General features: G+C 44.2%; 1 protein-coding gene across 4 annotated transcripts in view; it reads right to left on the bottom strand.

The window, feature by feature from the left end:
- The window catches only part of MTNR1A (melatonin receptor 1A), an 81363-nt gene extending 69292 nt beyond the window's left edge, over positions 1 to 12071 (bottom strand). The window contains exons 1-3 of one of the 4 annotated variants that reach the window (XR_013990376.1): positions 11711 to 12029; positions 10563 to 10707; positions 7977 to 8974 (exon numbers count right to left, since the gene is read on the bottom strand). The gene's annotated coding sequence lies outside the window, so the exon portion shown is untranslated. Of the gene's footprint in view, positions 1 to 7976; positions 8975 to 9812; positions 10708 to 11710 lie in introns of those variants that run through there. The other 3 variants (XR_013990374.1, XR_013990375.1, XM_081020561.1) reach the window with 3 other exon arrangements.
- Between the last annotated feature and the right edge of the window lie 6103 nt (positions 12072 to 18174).

Below are 18174 nucleotides of genomic sequence, written 5' to 3'. Positions count from 1 at the left end.
TCTCATTTCTCTTGATGCACAAGAAGTCCTAAGGCTATTGCTGCCTCAACTCCTTGCTCTCAACCCTGGCTAACTATCAGTGCTCATTAGTCATTGCTTCGCCCTTGTTGTGTTCACCTGATACTGCAGCATTGCTTGTGCGCTGTTATCTCTGCATGGCTGATCTTGTTTGGTCATGTAAACCCCAAAGCAAGCAACCTAATGAAGATGTTAGCAGATAGAAGGGTGGAGAACACACGCAAAATAAAACTTCATGAGCTATGTACAACTTATGTTACCTTTTTAACAAAGAGTGTGCAAATCCATGTGACAAAATGTGAATGGGTAGCATTTGCACACTTGCCTTCAGTATCAGCATTGCCTTCTGTTCTATCTATCTATCTGCTATTAAGTGCATCACATCGAGACACAGTGCTTGCAGAGGGGGGGGGGGACTATCTGTGGCAGCACAGCAACTATAGAATAGATTGGAGTTCTTAAATCTTTGGGATTCAGATGGTTATAATGCTGACAAGATGCTGAGAACCAGAGGCAATGTTGTTCAATCAGATCATCTAGAACTCCCAGAATGAAAACCACAAGGCCAACACAGCTTTAAAAATGATAAGCAGCTGATCGGATATGTGATTCCTCATTAATGACAGTGACATGCTAATAGGACTGAGAAGAGGAGCTCTCGGGTGCTTAATGGTTGCATAATAAACAAGAACATACAGTTTGAATTTACATTGAAAGAGACCCCTTGTGGGCACCCATCCACTGGAATAAGCTATTCCTGTTGCTCCACTCTTCTTACACCTTCACAGCTCCAAAAACATCTATAACACTTGTCAGAATCTGAAAATACATCAACCCAGTTGCGGATTTTCAGAGCCAATCCACTGGAGATTTTCCATGTCACTTCCCACTGTGGGATTCCTCTTTTTCTCAATGTCCCATAGCACCACCTACAGTTGTCATGAGGGCTACCCCAAAGTACATTCACAATGTTATACTGACACCTGCAGTCATAACAGATTCTAGAAAATAAAAAAAATAAAAAGGTTTTCCATCTGGTTAGACTGGAAAAAAATCCCTTATTTCAAGTGATCTGGGATGGGAAACTTGTGACTGCCCAGATGCTGCTGGACTAAAGCATCTCCCAGACCATTCCATTAGCCATGCTTTTTCCCAGAATGCCTCTGGGCTGCAGGTGAAGAGGGTGGGTGCAGTGGCGTAGCGTGGGGGGTGCCAGGGGGGCCGGCCGCACCGGGCGCAACATGGGCGGGGGGCGCGCTCGCACTAGCAGCTCTCTGCCCCTACTAAAATCCACGGGTTAGGGAGCCCGCGCTCGCTCGGCTTGGCGAGGAGGTCGCGGAAGGGGGAGAGCGAAGCCTTCTGCCGCGGGCAAAAAAAGGAGAGGAAGCCGGGTGGGCGGGCGGGCGGGCTGGCTGGCGGGGGTCTGGCTGCGCCTGCTGCTGCCGGTGCAGGGCAAGGCAAGCAGAGCGAGGAGGAGAGAGGGGGGAAGGGGGGGAAGCAGCTAGGAAACGCTGCGGTGTGGAGGAGGAATCAATTAAGGAGAGAAAGCGAAAAGCCTTGGAGAAAGGGAAAAAAGGAAAGAAAAGAGGCAGCTCCAGGAGAGCGCAGGGGAAAGAGAAGCCTCGCTGCTGCTGCTGCTTGGGAGAGTAAATTACTGTACTTGCCTTGCCCCGGGTTAGGGGGCGCAAATTATTTGCCTTGCCCCGGGTTAGGGGGCGCAAATTACTTGCCTTGCCCCGGGTGCTGATAACCCACGCTACGCCGCTGGGTGGGTGGGTAGCACCCCAGCCAGGGCATCACTTTGCCTTGTAAAAAAAAAAAAAGGGTGAAAGATAAAATGGACCTCAACCTGCCTGTTGAGCTGCTGGGAGGGGAGGAGGGAGGGGAGGTGAAATATACTCAGAGTCGCAAAGTGATTTCATGCTCTTTATTCAGTTCATAGTGGTAAGGAGGAATGAATGAAAGTCCCCTCAAAGTATCTGCTTTAAATACATTATTTACACAATGGGCTGCACATGATTGGCTAATTCCGGAATTCTACTGTAAGCCAAACAGGTTGTGGATTCACTTCTATCTGGAGCATGATTGGGTGGTTCCTGCCAACCAATCATACTGCTGCATTGTTCTAGGACCAATCAGACTGCTGCATTCTGAATCCTATTGTTCTAGGACCAATCAGACTGCTGCAGTTTGGATCCTATTCAACTCAGTACATAACAGGAGGGGAGCAACCTGGGGGAGGGGAGAGCAGAGTGACCAGGTCATGGCAGGAAAGAGAAAGTGGAGAGGCCAGGGCACTGTGCAGGTGGAGAGAGGCATGTGTGCAATGGTGGCCACCCCATTCACAAAATGCTATCAGGATGAAGTCATTACCTTTTGATCCTGCTGTAGTGGCTTCTCTCTTTTTTCAATGAGCCTGTGCTGCCTCGTGCTCAAACATCAGGCAAAACCAAGCCACAGCTGAGCTCAAGCCAGATCAGCTACATGCAGTCAGTTGCAACAGCTCCAAAATGCTGTCAGGAGGGTTGTGTGTGTCCCTGCGTGTGTCAAGGACTAGGAGACAAAGCAGGCTATTCAGATTCTGGGAGAGGTGGCCCCTCCCCCCTCCTCTTATTACACTGTAACTTATTTTCTCTTTTTGTTTAGTTTCTAATGTTTTTCTGGCAGCTCCTAACCGCCATTCAAGTAGTTTGCTTAAGGTCATACATGCAACATCCTCCTCCTTTGCTTAGAATAAATCAGAGGATCCTTCATGTTGTCACATCATGCTCTGAGTGTAAGCAACCTGACTGCTAGGTAAGCACAGCCAGTCTGCACAGATCTGCTCTGAATGATGCTTCTCACCCAAGTGGCCAGTGACTCTCTCTCTCTCTCTGGTCATCCTGAGTCATAAGATTTCCCCTTTAAGATGTTAACTGCTGCTTCACATTCAGTTTGCCTGAGCCTTCTGAAAGCAAATGAAAGCAACCACAAAAGTGGTCTCTCCAACTCTTATCGGGCCAGGTGGTGTACAATTGTGAACAATCCCCCAACTTTTATTCTAGGAGAACAGAAAATCTGTGGGAACAGATGGTGTCTAGGATATCCAAGTAGGTCACTCTCTGCTGAGTTAATGTTCATGCTAACACAGTACTTTCCCCACAAGCATTCGCTCTGCTCTGTTTTCTGTCAACTGTTTGTGGCGTTTTTGATAACTTTTGGTCTAATGGAGTAGCTCAATGCATTTGATTAGATTTTTCTAATTACTTTTCGGCTGAAGCTCATAGAGATGCTTAAAAAAAATCAGGTTTAAATGCTCTTTGGGATATTATGCCGGCTGGCTTCTCCTCCGTCTGGTGCTTCTGTATTTACTGTTAGTGCTGTCTGGGGGTCTTTCTTCCTACCCAAAAGTGCACCTGATGTCATTAACAATAACATTGTGCAGTAAGTTTGCAAGTTGGCGTTTTGCAAGAAACACATTCTACCATTGCTTCCCTATAAGTTTATGTAGGAGAAGATTATTTAGAGTGTTTTGCTTTTATTTATTTGCTGTGCAACCTGTGTGAATTCTCAATTGGACTCTGGGGTTTGACTGCTTACTTTAATCACCCAAGGAAACTCATTGCTAGATCACTTGGCTATTCTGGATACAGGCTTCATATTCAGATAATGGAGGAATGCTAAGTTATTTGCACACTTCTGTGGCTGAATATTGAACATGAGCCAAGGGCGCCAGACTGCTCAATAGTGAAGTGCTTCTATTCCTATGGCTCAGCTTTTCACCTGTGATGAGGGAGCCCTCATGGCAGCCTCTCTCTTTTACCCATTGTCCTAGTGGCAACTACTGAGCATCTCACATTTGTGACAATGCTTTCTGGTTAATGCTTTCAGCATTACCCTGCACACTTTATGTACATGACCATTCTGGAGCTTGGCCTTCCCATTTAGCAGTTTGAGGCCACCTCTGCCGTTTCTCATGCTTAAAAAGCATACCTCTGGGATGGGCAGAGGTGGCAGCCAGCATTCCTCAGCAAAACTCACCATTCCTACCATGTTGATTTGGGGTGAGGGAGAACTAAAAGGGATTTGCTTTTGTGCTCTGAAGCACTGGGACTGCAGTGTTCCAGCACAAACATTCCCTCTGATTACAAGCTTGCCCTCTCACGCTGGTGTTCCCTCTACCTTCCCCCTCATCCTGCACCCTGATATTTTCCTTCCATGGCAAGGTCAGAGAGAGGGAGAGAGGGAAATCAGTTTCACTTTTAGTAGACACTTGTCCATGGCACTTTTTTTGGTGTCCGAGTCAAAGAGGTGCCAAGAGGCACTTTGGGGGGAATCGCCACTTCAGCTCTGGGTACCAGATTGTGCTTTACCTGCCTAAACACATTATATGCCTGCAGGACAGCAACAATACTTCACCTGGAGCTCTTAAGCCTTCATGTGGAAGAAGACAGTTTTCCAGACCATCTGATCCCAAGTCAATATGGCCATCCCCATGCAGAGGGTACTGCAGTAGACCAGGTGAGCTGTAACTAGCATGTGTCACCAGCACCAGAACAGATGGGTAGATAATACAGATGGGGAAAGAAAAGAAGTAAATGGGGCCAATTGATTTCTGTGTCAGAATGCAAACTGTGACTCTCAGGGACATCCCTGAGCTGGGACCAAAGCCTAACCCGTCCCAATAGACATCATAGACAAGGGGCAGGTTCTGCTTCCTTGTGGATGGCGTGGTTAAGATCCTTGGTGTACACTTTGCCATTCAAGTACATGGTAGCCATTCACTGCCCTCCATTTGGCTACAAACAAAGCTTCCTCACCCCATTATCCTTACTTTGGGATCAGGGGCCATGTTTGCTGCCTGGTCCGTCCCCAGATGAATTTCCTCTTATTTGAGGTCATTTCACTGTCATTGACTCTTCATGGGAAAAGTAGCAGCAAACCCTACAGAAAGCAGCCTGGGTTCTGCTGGCAGGGAGCAACAGGGAGCCAGGAGTCCCTGCAGTAGAACTGACCTCTCTCTGCCCTTTCTCCCATCACAGTGAAGGCTATTACTCTCATGGTTGTTCTAAAATCATTGCTGTTTTTGGCTTTCTTGTAATGACAGCAGTACCTACCATATTCACTCAAGTCTAATGTTCCATCAAATCTAATGCACACCTTAATTTTTGCAACATAATTTGGCCAAAAATGGTGAGCATTAGATTCGAGTAAATACAGTAATTACACACACACACATATCCTGGTTCCAGCAGCTGGGAACGTACAGTTAGCAGCTGTGGAATACAGACAGTCTCAATATTTTGTCACATTTTAGTTGTCTCATCATTGCAGCCAGTCATTTAGAGTAGACCTTCTTTCACAGAGATCTTTGAAATGACAAGTCTTCTAATATCGTGAGTAATCATAGTGTGATTTTGCAAAGGCTGACAATCTCTATTCAGCCTCCTTTTTAGCATTTTGCCTCTTTCCTTTTCCATTATTGCTTTGCAAACTGTGGCATGGTGTATTTAATTTTAAAATGCTAATAAAGAGCTATTTGACATTATCCAGGACCTTAGGAGAGTCCAGTAGTGTTATCAGGCAGGCACATACAGCATTAGCAGAGAGCAGTTGCCAGTCAGAGAAGGCAACACTAGAACATATGAACAAATAATCTGACACTGCATAAAACAGCTGCCTGTGTTTTAGTGACACAGGAGTCCCCTCTAAGTGTGGGCTTTAATGGAAACCTGACTGTACAGACATTGTATACCTACTGGCAGGGATGCTTTCCTGGGTCTGGTACTGCATATTTGGATTGAAGCCTCTGCATGCACATGCATGTAAATCTGTTGGCAAGATCTCATGGCACAGCAACTGGATACAAATGAGAAGATGCTTCCAGCAACTGCCATTCAGAGGCAGAACATAGCCAATTGTCATGAATGGCAGGGTGACAGGGAGGAGTCCTGGCAATTGGTGCAGCCCAGCCATGATTGGGGCACACCAGGGCAAGCTAGGGATGGGGAAGGAAGTACTCACAGGGTGATGGAGGATGGCAGTGCCCAGGAACCAGAGCAGCAGGACTCATCACCAGAGTCAGAGGGACCTCTGTCTATAAACATGGTGGGCTCTGAGGTATAGTGAGCAGTGGAAGGGATGCTCCAGGAGGCTGAGACAGCCATGGGTCCACAGCTCTCTAGCTCTGAGAGGAGGGGTGTGATTCCTCAGCTGGAGTAGGCTTGGAACAGGTGAGAGGCATATGACTCATCAAGCCCAGATGCTGCAATCAGCATGCAAAGTATGAGACCTCTGGGTATAGGGCAGTATATAAATTCAATTAATAAATAATAAAAGTACAAAATGGCAGCAGAGCTGAGGTTCTGTGCCTGCTCAACTGCTCATCTTGATGGACCTTGGCTGGGATGCTACAGGACTTTGGACTTACCCCTGACCGCGTTTCTTACCTGTTGAACTTGGGACTTGACTTACTGACTTGATGCCAGATAGAGCAGGACACCAGTTAGCTAATAGCCATTGATAACCTATATGAATTCTCTTATCCTCTTTTGAAGCCATCCAGCTTGGTGGCCATCACAACTTGTGGAGCACATTCCACAACTTATGCGTTGTGTGACAAATTACCTTCTTTGGCCCTGAATCCATGCCATCGGTATAACAAAAGGAGAGACAAATAACATAAACCAGGCATGTTCAAGGTTAGTTAAAGGTTAATCATGGCACCCCATGGAACTGCGGGCTTTTCGAAAGTCAACTGAAAATTGCTAGCAAATCTCCGTGACGCAGAAGACTTTGAACTTTTGAGCCACTGAAGTTTCTTAGGAGATGCAAGGAGCCTTGAAATCCTATTAGGAATTGACTCAGCCCTTCATGGCAAAAACAGTACCTTTAAATGACTGAGATCAGTGCCAGTGAAGTCCCCCCGCTGGCATTGCCCTTGTCTCCGAGGTGTCACTGGGGCTGTGTATTTATGCACAGTGTGAACTGCTTAAATCGTTACCTACTGAGTAAATATCCCAATCAAATGTTTAGCTGAAAGACTGATAAAACTCCGGAGAGCTGAGAATTTCTCTCCGCTTGTCACTTCATTGCCAACAGGGAGGCATGCCGCCTCGCCTGTCCCGACAATCAATACGTGAAACATTCAGAAGATATTTCTTTAAATGTGCTAAACTGTGCAATAATTGGCCTGGAAAACAACAGCTGTGGCGCCATCGTTTTGCCCAAGAAACATTTGGCTGCCAGGATGAGGCACTCACAGCAGATTAGATTATTAGTTTGACTCGCTTGTCTGCTTCACCTGTGACTTTGTGAAAATGGATCATCTCTGTACATGCGTATAGACAACTCTATCAGCATACATCTATGGAAAAAGATATACATTTACAGATATGGGTCTGTCTATATGGGTGTATATGTATAAAGATAGAGTGAGCACAGATGTGCATCATACATTTAAAGCACATTCAATGGACATTTAAAGTTCATGGCTTCCCCCCAAAGAATGCTGGAAACTGTAGTTTCCCACCACAGCTGCAATTCACAGCATCCTTAACAAGCTGCAGTTCCCAGGATTATTTGGGAGAAGCAGTCTGCTTTAATTGGACAACAAATTTGTTTTAAATATATGGTGTAAATTGGCCCACAGAAAGAGATAAAGGGCTTCTCCAGATGACTTTTTATGGAGCACCTATCCTGAGTTGTTCACACAAAGCTTATGCAGAGGTTAGACTATGGTCTTTATTGAGCATTTATTCTGATGTGTTTGAAGGGCTGTTATGTGACATTGTGTATTCATCCTGAGCAGTGTAACTTCCCATTAATCATCTGTTCATTTGGACTTTTTGCGTGAAAAGCAAATTGTATTGGAGACATTTGGGTCTGAAGATTGTGGAATTATTGCTTAACAGAAAGCAGAATAATTTCTTTTATGTAAATGACAGACAGAAAATTGGAAGTCCTCCGCCCCTTTATTTTCTGTGTTTTCTTTTTTCTTTTTCTTTCTCTGTTTTTGTTTTTATTTATATTAGTTTCTTTTATCTTATTGTATTATGAAAAAGCTTTAATAAAATAACAATTATTATTATTAATCAATATGCTAAGCCGTAGCAGACATCATTGGTGAGCATCCAGTAGGTAGGTAGCTGCCTGAGGATACTAAATTGTCATGCCAAGCCTGTGTGAAGCTACAGGAGCCTCTTCTTAATCCTTTAACCATGGTTAGGAGATAGGGAACATTGAATCTCTTACATGTAGCTTACATCCAGCACCCAAACTCATCCCTTCTCCCAGTTTGCAGCACTGACTGACCAGCTGCAAAAGAGAACCGGCTTCCTTCCTATCCTTTCAATAGTTGTGTGCTATTGGGCTTCTGGGTCATCTTACCCCAAGCACAAATGACTGTGACGTCAAAGGAAGCTCTGTGTGTTGCTTGCATGTGTCTGGACAAGATGACAAACGTGAGCCCTTTTTGTTCTGCAAGAAAATGGCCCTTTTATCCGTTCCAGTTCTCATCACTCCCACACGGCATAAGGAGAGGTGGAGGGTGAAAGTCATTTCCTGACACTTTTCCACCAGGTTGTTATCATATGTCTTGCAGAGTATCTGTCACTTTGATGGGCTGTGTTAGGATAAGTGATATCAGGCCACTGATGCAGAGCAAACAAGAGGCAGGTGGAACTTAGACAGTGGAAGAGGCCCTGCCGGGATGGAAGTTCCTATAAATTCTTCTTCTGCTGCAATACTGCTTCAATGTACCCCAAAGCACTTTTGTCCACACCATCAGATGAAAAAAAGATAGATTTGCTCAGTTCTTTTATTTGCTAAACCTGCAATGCTGCTGGAGAAAACAAGGCTAGGTCTCCATGAGTAACAAGAAAAAGAGTGATGTATTTTTCAATGTAGTGAAAACTGAGGTCCTGGCATTTCCCATGTATTCCGATGGTGTGAAATCCCCCTTCCCAGTGATTTTTTTCTACAAAAAAATTAAAATGTTAGGGGTACTCTCATTTTGACTCAAGAAAATCACTGTTTTATAGTTCAAATCAGGGAAAATAAACACAGTAAATGGACAAAAGTACAAAGAACATTCATTACACTGGGAAAGGAAATGAAGCCACCATTGGAGGTGGTAACAAGGAAAGTGACCAATCACCATGCTAGATTCCAACTCCTACTTCACATATTAAACGCTCGCTTCCGTCTGAGACTCAGGAAACACTGTGACAGGAAATGAGGCTGCCATCGGGGGTAGCAACGGAATTGACAATTCACCGTGCTAGAGAAGAAACTAATTTAGAAATTTTTTTTAGTTTCTTCTCCTGTTAGAATCACAAAATATTTAGGGGTATGCATCCCCCCAGAAAAAAGCACTGTCCCTCCCAAAGGGTCTACTTCCCTCCCCACCAACCATTCTGATGCTTTTAAATGGGCCTTAAATTCCTTTGTGTTGGAATTTTCTTTTCATTGCAGAAGCTGGTCTGGAGTTTTAAAATGGCTGTTACTCTCTGTTTTATTATTACTGTCAGTCTGTATTGGGATGCTTTTATGCTGCTATCTTATTTGTGTTCCAATGCTATGATCCTTGGGAGGGTCATTGGCAGCATCAAATCTCTGTCTCCAAGGGCAGAAAGAGAGATCTACCCTTAGAGAGGGATGTTGGACATCCACTCCCTATCTGTGAAAACATCTGCAGCCCTTGCCCTACCAAAGTTGGATTTCTGGTGTCAGCAGAACTCCAAAGGGATTCTGCCATGGCTGGAGTGGGGAAGACACGGATGCAAGGAAAGCAGAGCCTTTCAAACATGGGAGAATAATATGCTAATGGCAAGGGTGTGATGGACAGACCTTTGGTCATCCTCCTGGAGACCCACTAGCCAATCCTGGCAGGATGGAGTAATCAAGATGGCATAACAACCACCAATCAGGAGGGAGTGGAGCGTGAAAAGGTAGAATCTGACCATTTAATTGACAAATAGGGCCTGGCTAGGGAAGTAGCTGGATGATTAAGGGATTGTTAGGAAGGACAAACTGGTTTAATTTCCATAGGGAAATGAAGAAATCCCAGAAAGGGGCTAGAGACGTTTTACTGTCAGGGTAAACTTGATAGCCATTCTAGGAGAAATAGGATTTAATAAAAACAGTCTTCTAGAGGAAAGTTTTAAGTAGAGTTCTTAGCTGAATCTGTAATAGTGTTTTGACTAAAAATAAGTATTCTGCCTTTTCTAGTGTAACTATTAAGCTTTATCCCTCAAAGAGTGCTTGTTAATAAAATTCCAGTTTTGTTTCCATCATGCCTCATCTTTAATTTATTCCTTTTTCAAGGAATAAGTGGCCACATGAATCCCACTACAATAGAAAGTGCCCTTGCTTCTGAATATAATTAACCATTTACATAAAATCCCCGAATTCACAGTTGTTTCTGACAGGCAGTGACAAGGTTTAAATCACCCAGAGCTGGTCATGCTACCTCCGAAGTTTATCGCAGAGGGAAAATGTAAAATGGAAAAGAGGGGAGGAAAATAAACAGAAAAGGACAGAGGAGTGCAAGAGTGCTGATTTACCTTAACTAGCACGTGTTAGATGAGATGAGTTCAACCATATTCAGTTCTCCCCACTGCTGCCTTCAGGATTGGTGTTTTATGCTGCAATCCTAGCTCCTGGCTGACAGCAGCAGGGCTTGATGGAATGGTGTAGCTGGAACCAAATCTACAGCTCCACCAATCATGCCAGCAAAGAAAAAAATCTCTTTCACAATGCCAGCTCCCTGGCTGGTTCAGCAAAGATGCCATTACCCAACAAGTGATGGAACAGTGCTAGCTCAGGAGTGGATGCCGTGCTGACTCAACCACACACCATCCCTGCTCCTGAAACATCTTGGGTTTGGGTTTTTTTGGGGGGGTGGGGGAAGAGTTACACTGGCTACTGCTGGATGCTGTCAGTGGTAGCTTCCAGCCACATAAGGACACTCTTCAGTAGGTCTCTTCTGCCTGGCAGAGCCAGGGAAGGTTGGATGGAACAACCATCCAAGTAGGACTGGAACCACCACAAAGCAGTGCCACCCACCTCCAGCTGAGACAACCACTCCAGAAGGATACCAGGGTTGATGGTATTGAAAGTCATTGAGAGGTTGTGGAGAAATAACATCAACACATTTCCCCTGTCTCTCTCCTGACAGACCTCGTCATACAGGGAGAACAAAGTAGTTTCTTTGTCAAAACTGACCCTAAACTCAGATTGAAGTGGATCTAGAAAATCAGTTTCCTCAAAGAGTGCCTGGATTGTGGAAGGAAGGGGATATTTTCCCCAACGTCTTCTCCAGTGATTTTCCTAAATCCACACCACTGCCACCATTTAATATCATTTATACACTTTGCACCCTTAACTAACCCCAACCCCTGGTAACTGTAAACTAAAATCATGCTAAAAGATCAGATATAAGCAACAATTTTTTTACATGGATTTATTTCGTGATTATGTATTGTACAAGTTTATGGGAGTACTTGAAATAGGAGTCTCTTGAAATGGGTGTGCACTTTGTTAACTTGTTACTGTTGCTTTAAATACCGAAAGCTTATTTCAGTACACCAAGACAACTTTGAAGAAGCACTTAGATACATTATTAAAACTCTTTTGCCATATTGGTGTAGTAGTTACTGCACCCCAGTTACGCCTGGCTTTTTTCTGAGGCCTCTGTTTTGCCTCTACTCACCTTCTGAAGCACAGCTCTGATTTTGCTGCCCTGCTGTGTAATCTTCCTTTGGATCTCCTACCAGACACCAGAGCTTGGTATTCCAAACTGCCTCTCAATTTCTCTCTATGTGATTCTTCCCCTCATCTCTTCATCCTAAGCCAAGTGATTCAGCTACCCCGGCAAGTCTTCAAACAACAAAGCAACTCTGGCTTCCTTCCAGGTTTTCTTCCTTCTTCCTCAGCTGCCTCCTTCTGGCCACTACAGACTAACCCAAACTGACTAGTACTCAGCTATATATACACTTCTCCTGACCCCTCTAGTCCAGCCCCAGCCAATCAAATGGTATAACTGAAAATTCTAAACCTGTACCCACCAATCAGAATATGCACATATTCTATCCTTAATTTGCATACTGAGAGTTCTATCTCCAACCCCTCCTCATCTGTGTCAGTTAAAGTTCTCCAGTGACAGTTTTCAACTTTCACCTGACCAGATGGAAGACTTCCCCCATCAGTTACATTGCAGTGCACACTACAATACAAATGGCAGAATACATTGCACAATACTCATTAAAGCACAAGTTGAACAAACAGTATTGCATCACAGTTCTATCATAAACCACACTGTGGTTATAAAACTTTAAATAAATGAATAACAGGTAGACTGCCAAGCTTTCACCATTGGCGCATTACTCCATTACTGGGCAAGCTTCAGTGTTAAATTTCTGCATATCACCCATTTGTTAAAAGAATACAAACCTTGCCTGAAACCAAGGCCCAAGTGAACATCTGGTTTTACATTTACTATAAATCTCCCATCAGCTGACAGAAATTTAGCAAAAGAATAATAAAATTGTACCTGTTTGTTCTGAAAGGAAAAGAGGGGCAACTAGAGCCATTAACAAAGGAAGGGGATAAACTAAACTCCTACTTGAATGCTTTGAAATGCTTGCATCAAAGGAAGATGCAAATAAGCAAACAAACACATAAGCAGTTGGCTCCTTATTTGATTTCTCCTATTAAATGATGAAAATAATTCTAGTGCAGAGGAACATGGGGTGTTTTTCAAAAACAAAAACAAAAAACCGTTTTCAAAGTAGGGAAGTGGTTTGCTTACTCAGAAACCAATTTTATTTCCTGCTAGTGAGGGTTTTTAACTTGTGAAGCTGTGAATAAAAGCAAAGATGGACAGGTTTTCCCCATGTAAATTAAGTAGCAGCACCATGGTCACTTATCCAAGTAATGGTTGGAACAACTAAAGGAACTGTAACTGCTTTAATATAACTGTAACACCCATGTGTACTTAGACTTACATGGCTTAATCTTTGAGACAAGCCTTTGCTGTTGGCTCATCAACCAGGTAGCCGCAACCAAAGCCTTGCTTGTGAAGGGAATGTGGAACCTCCTTGACTCCCAGTGCAGAGAGAGCAGAGGTGGGGAAGAGACATGGAGGGTGAGTAGGAATGCTCCTGCTCCAGGGTGTGAGACCAGGAGCTCGACCTCAGAAGGCTACATTCAGCCATGCTTAATCCCTCTCAACATTCTCCATCCAGGCAAGTCAGGGGCAATATCACAGTTCAAGTGGACACATTCCAGCCAGTCAACAGCACTTGAAGAAGACACAGAGGAGGGGTCAGTCAGTGAAGGTTGAAGTGGGTTACGTGTCCTGACAGAATCCCAAGGGCTGGATAGAGAGTCTTAGAGGGCTGTATTTGCAGACTTTCCAAGTCTGAAACTGTTCCTGTTTTCCAGGGTCAGTCCCAGATTCACAAAAGCTGTTGCCCACCTAGCAGTTCGAAAGCACATGAAAGTGCAAGTAGATAAATAGGTACCGCTCCAGCGGGAAGGTAAAAGGTGTTTCTGTGCGCTGCTCTGGTTCGCCAGAAGCGGCTTAGTCATGCTGGCCACATGACCCGGAAGCTGTACGCTGGCTCCCTCGGCCAATAAAGTGAGATGAGCGCCACAACCTCAGAGTCATCCATGACTGGACTTAACGGTCCGGGATCCCTTTACCTTTATCTTTATCAGAGAAATGTTGGAGGGTTATATGATCCCTAAGTGTCAGGGAATGGTCTGAACAGGAGGATTAGGAAGTGTATCCTCAGCCAGATCAGCTTCTCTCTGAAGAGGAGGAGGAGGTGGACAATTTGCCCCACCCTCTCACAAGCAGTTTCAGTAGGAGAGAGAGAGGAGAATGCTGTACAGCCTCCGCAGGAGTTATCTAGCTATGAGATACTGGAGAAGAGGGGGAAGGGAGGGAACAGCTAGCAGAGTCCCCCCTAGAGAGCCTGAGCCATCCCCCCTCCCCTCAGACTCGCAGGTCCAGCCATATTAAAGAACAGAGAATGCAGAGGGCTGGAACTTCCTGTTGGCACCTAGGATGTTGCTGGGGAGGGAAGTGGAAGGGTTCAGAGTAGCCAACACCTCTCTTTGTGGAGAGATATAGATTCTTGCTTTGCAGCCAGATGACTGAATGGAAAAGGCTATCAAATACAAACTGCTTGTGATTCTTGCCTATGAAGTTACTGGGAGAGGAAAGGACTCTCCACACCGGACACCAAGCCAAAGAGATAAGTCACTATACAACCATCTGAAGACAACCGTAAATAGGGAAGTTTTTAATGTTTTATTATGTTCTGATATATGTTGGAAGTCACACAGAGTGGCTGGGGCAACCCAGTCAAATGGGTGGGGTATGAATAATAAAATTATCATTGCCACCATTGAATAGTACATCCCCATTTTCATGGGAGAAATGTTGGAAGGTATGCATTTGGGCCTCAGACTTGAGATTCCCCATTAAACAGACATCATCCAGTTTGTGTGTGCCACGAGACTGAGAGTAGGAGAAATGAAGTTCTCCAAGGAAATGAACATGATTTATTTATGAGAAGGAGGCACACACAGAGAGACCCCCCCCCTTCAGCCCCTTCATTTTCATTCCTTGCTCTTTGGTGCTTCCATTTATCAGCCTCTGGGAATCAGGCAGGTAATGATGATATACGAACTCGAGTGAAGTAATTTTCCCACCATGGTGCAGAAATCACGACAAAGCAACCCTACTTCAGGAAATCATATTATACCCCAGTATAAGCAGGATGGTTAAGCTTTAGTTGATGCCTACCTTTCAAATACCTACAGGCCCCCTTTGCTGTTACAGACTCAAAAGCACATTAATGTTCCAGTCATAAGCTGTGCTCAAAATGCTTTAACCTTTGTGCAAGCAGGAATTATTACAAACCCTTCTGTGCAAATTTACCAGCCCAATTTCCTAGCAATTACTACGTTCATTGTCCAGTGGCTTGAATTACAGAAAAATGAAATTGGTTGGTGAGAAGCAGGAGCGCGCTCTAAGGCTATTCATAAGTTCCAACGCCTTGTTGCTTGCTTTCAAGTATAAATGTATTAGTCTGTCTGGAGAGCAGAAAAGTTCTGCACAATATCCTACAGATCCTACAGCTGCAGATGACTGAGTTGGTATATGAGCTATTCTTGAATACACTTGCTGCAAAAGAAAAAGAGAGAAGGAAAAATATACACCATACCATGAACCACTGTTCAGGGCATATTAAGGAAAAGAGTTTCAGCCTGTGTACTGTCAGGGTTATTGATTTATAAGTTTTCTTCACCACTAGACAAATAACAGCTTTTTGGGATGTCACAGGAACAGGGAATAAAGCTGGCAAACAACAGTTTTTGCTAAGCCAACAAGAGAAGGGCTGAATTTTCATTTTAATATGAATGGATACCCTTCATAACCAAAAGCATGTAAAATATATGAACTCAAATTTGGCTAGAGGCAAGGAAATAGGAGTTCTTGTATTTATTTAGGTCTGTGCCTTGAATTATTTCAGGAACACACACACACACACACACACACACACACAAAGATGGGGTAATGTTTCTACGGGTTATCAAGCAATATACGATTATCAAAGTGCCCCTTTTATAAAAAAACAAAGGGGAGGTGGAGGTTTAATTTGATTCAGCTGATCTGGTCACCAGCTAGCTATTTTCTCCTCCATGTGATCAGCCTCTGACAAATTCACATTTGCATGAATTATTGGCGGTGCCTGTGCTTGTTCTGTTTACTTCCATTGAGCAGGCAATTCATGTTTTAGTTGCACAATTTGGCTATTTTAGAAATGATTTGGGATCAGCAGCCCAGAAAAGATGGTGTCACTGAAGCGCAAGGCAAATCTCAGTCCAGTGGAATCTAAACTTATAATGAAGATGGTAATAAAATGTGAATATTTCCCAGCCTGATGCCAGGGAGTGGGAAGAGAAAATGCCTAGCTTGATGTCTGCACGAGATATAAAAGAGATGATCTGGTGAATACAAAAGCAAAAGTTGTAAACAGAAATTATATTCAATTCACACCAAGAGAAAGCCAATGGACTGGTATTCAGACAATGTGTCTCTTAGCAAATAGAGATTCCTCTCTTGCCTTATTTTTCTCTTCCAATATGTCTCCTGTCTCCGGAGTAAAATTAAATTAGCATCAAACCCTTTTTTCTTGAGTCAAGAAAATAACATAAGCCAATGAACTATCATCTCCTGTAATCTTAGAGGAAACTTTAATGACTTAGGAATCAAAACTAATTTACTTAGACTGGATCCAACTCTTCTTTTTGAGTCTCATGTATTGTCAGGTTTTTTTATGCAAAAAACAGAGTTAAGGTAAAAAGCTGTTTATATAGCTGTATATATACATAATGCAGTATGCAAGTAAGCTTTAATTCCAACCACAAGGTATATTGCACACACCAAAACAATCTCCAAGTGGTGTAAGATTCCAGAGTTTCCAGTCACTTTCCTGAAGTTTGTGTTTCCTTTGGAAGTGAGGCACAGCAGAGAATGTGTTTATAAACCATATATCATATATACAACCAGAGCCTATGATGGAGGGGTTCACACCCCAAGAAACAAGGCAATGATCACCTGTTACCCACTGATGTCCAATATAAAAGTTTCTTCTGATGGAACATGGTGTTTCAAGCACTCAGAGTGGTTCCATCAGTAGGAAAATGCATCTGGACCGCATCCCATAGCACTAACATTTCGCTTCCTTCGGTCAAATGCCAACAGTAGCTTAGAGAAAGGCCAGGTACTTTTTTATGCACACCAGCTTCCAGTGTTTTCTCTGGTGACTCCTTAGAGCTCCACCAGCCTTTGAGGTACAATCCCTCAAGCCCCCTTTTCCCCATGCCCCATCCCTAAAAAGCTAAACCAAATTAACAACCAGCCAGTCAGATTTCCTTCAAGCCAAATCCCCCAACTACAGAATTGTCTCCCTTCATTAGAAATCACAAATGAAACACAGAACACTTCTACCGTGTCCACCACCCTTGGCTAGCAATGGTGCTCAGGTTGACAATGAGTCCTGTATCTGCCTCAAACGAGCTGAAAACCTCCAGGAAACAAGTGTTTCAACACACAGTTTATATGCTAGTCTCTGGGTTACTTGTGTCAGGAAAGAATCGCTACCAGCTGTCCAGGTGGGGAAGCTTCTGCAAACTGGAACGCTGTTTTCCTTTATCCGGTATCAGGCTGCCAGCATTAGTTTTCTTCCCCTGATAAAAAAAAAGTTTCAGATTTTTATCCTTGTCCACAGAGCGCTTGAGAATTTGGATGTTTGTGTGGTTTTGAGCTTATTATTGTGAGGTGGTCAAGGGTGGTCAAGAGTCTTTCTCCCCTTCCCCCCTCTCCAGCATTCATTATGACCCCTCCAGCTGCCCGCAAGCCTCAGGTGAGGAGTTATCTGGTGACAGGGGTTCCTAACATAGGAACCAACTCCTAGGGGCCAAGGTCCCTTCGGCCCTCCCCAATAAAATATTTGATGGGGCCAGGGCCCCCAGAGTTGATTGGCATTGCCATTCAAATGGTGTGCGTGCGCCACATCTTGTGATCAGTTATGTGGGGTGAGACTTACCTGCCCCTCAATATTTTATTCAAATTGACACCCCTGGGTCCCAAACTGTGGACAACCAGTGCCCCACAAATTCATTCATCTGTAGCATGCTTGTGGATTTGCCACTGAAGACAGGAGACAGCACATCCATTCATTAGTCACATCTATTTGTAATTGTGGACGCGGGTGGCGCTGTGGGTTAAACTACAGAGCCTAGGACTTGCTGATCAGAAGGTCAGAGGTTCGAATCCCTGTGACGGGCTAAGCTCCCATTGCTCAGTCCCTGCTCCTGCCAATCGAAAGCATGTCAAAGTGCAAGTAGATAAATAGGTACCGCTCTGGCGGGAAGGTAAACGGCGTTTCCGTGCACTGCTCTGGTTCGCCAGAAGCAGCTTAGTCATGCTGGCCACATGACCTGGAAGCTGTATGCTGGCTCCCTCGGCCAATAAAGCGAGATGAGCGCCGCAACCCCAGAGTCAGTCACGACTGGACCTAATGGTCAGGGGTCCCTTTACCTTTACCTTTATTTGTAATTGTATCTTTATTGCTTCTTCTATTTCTTGTGTTATAT

This window comes from Podarcis pityusensis, assembly GCF_964106645.2.
Source record: "Podarcis pityusensis genome assembly, chromosome: 9".
Classification (NCBI taxonomy): Eukaryota; Metazoa; Chordata; class Lepidosauria; order Squamata; family Lacertidae; genus Podarcis; species Podarcis pityusensis.
Note: the sequence above shows the minus strand (reverse complement) of the source record. Positions and strands in the feature narration are given on the sequence as shown.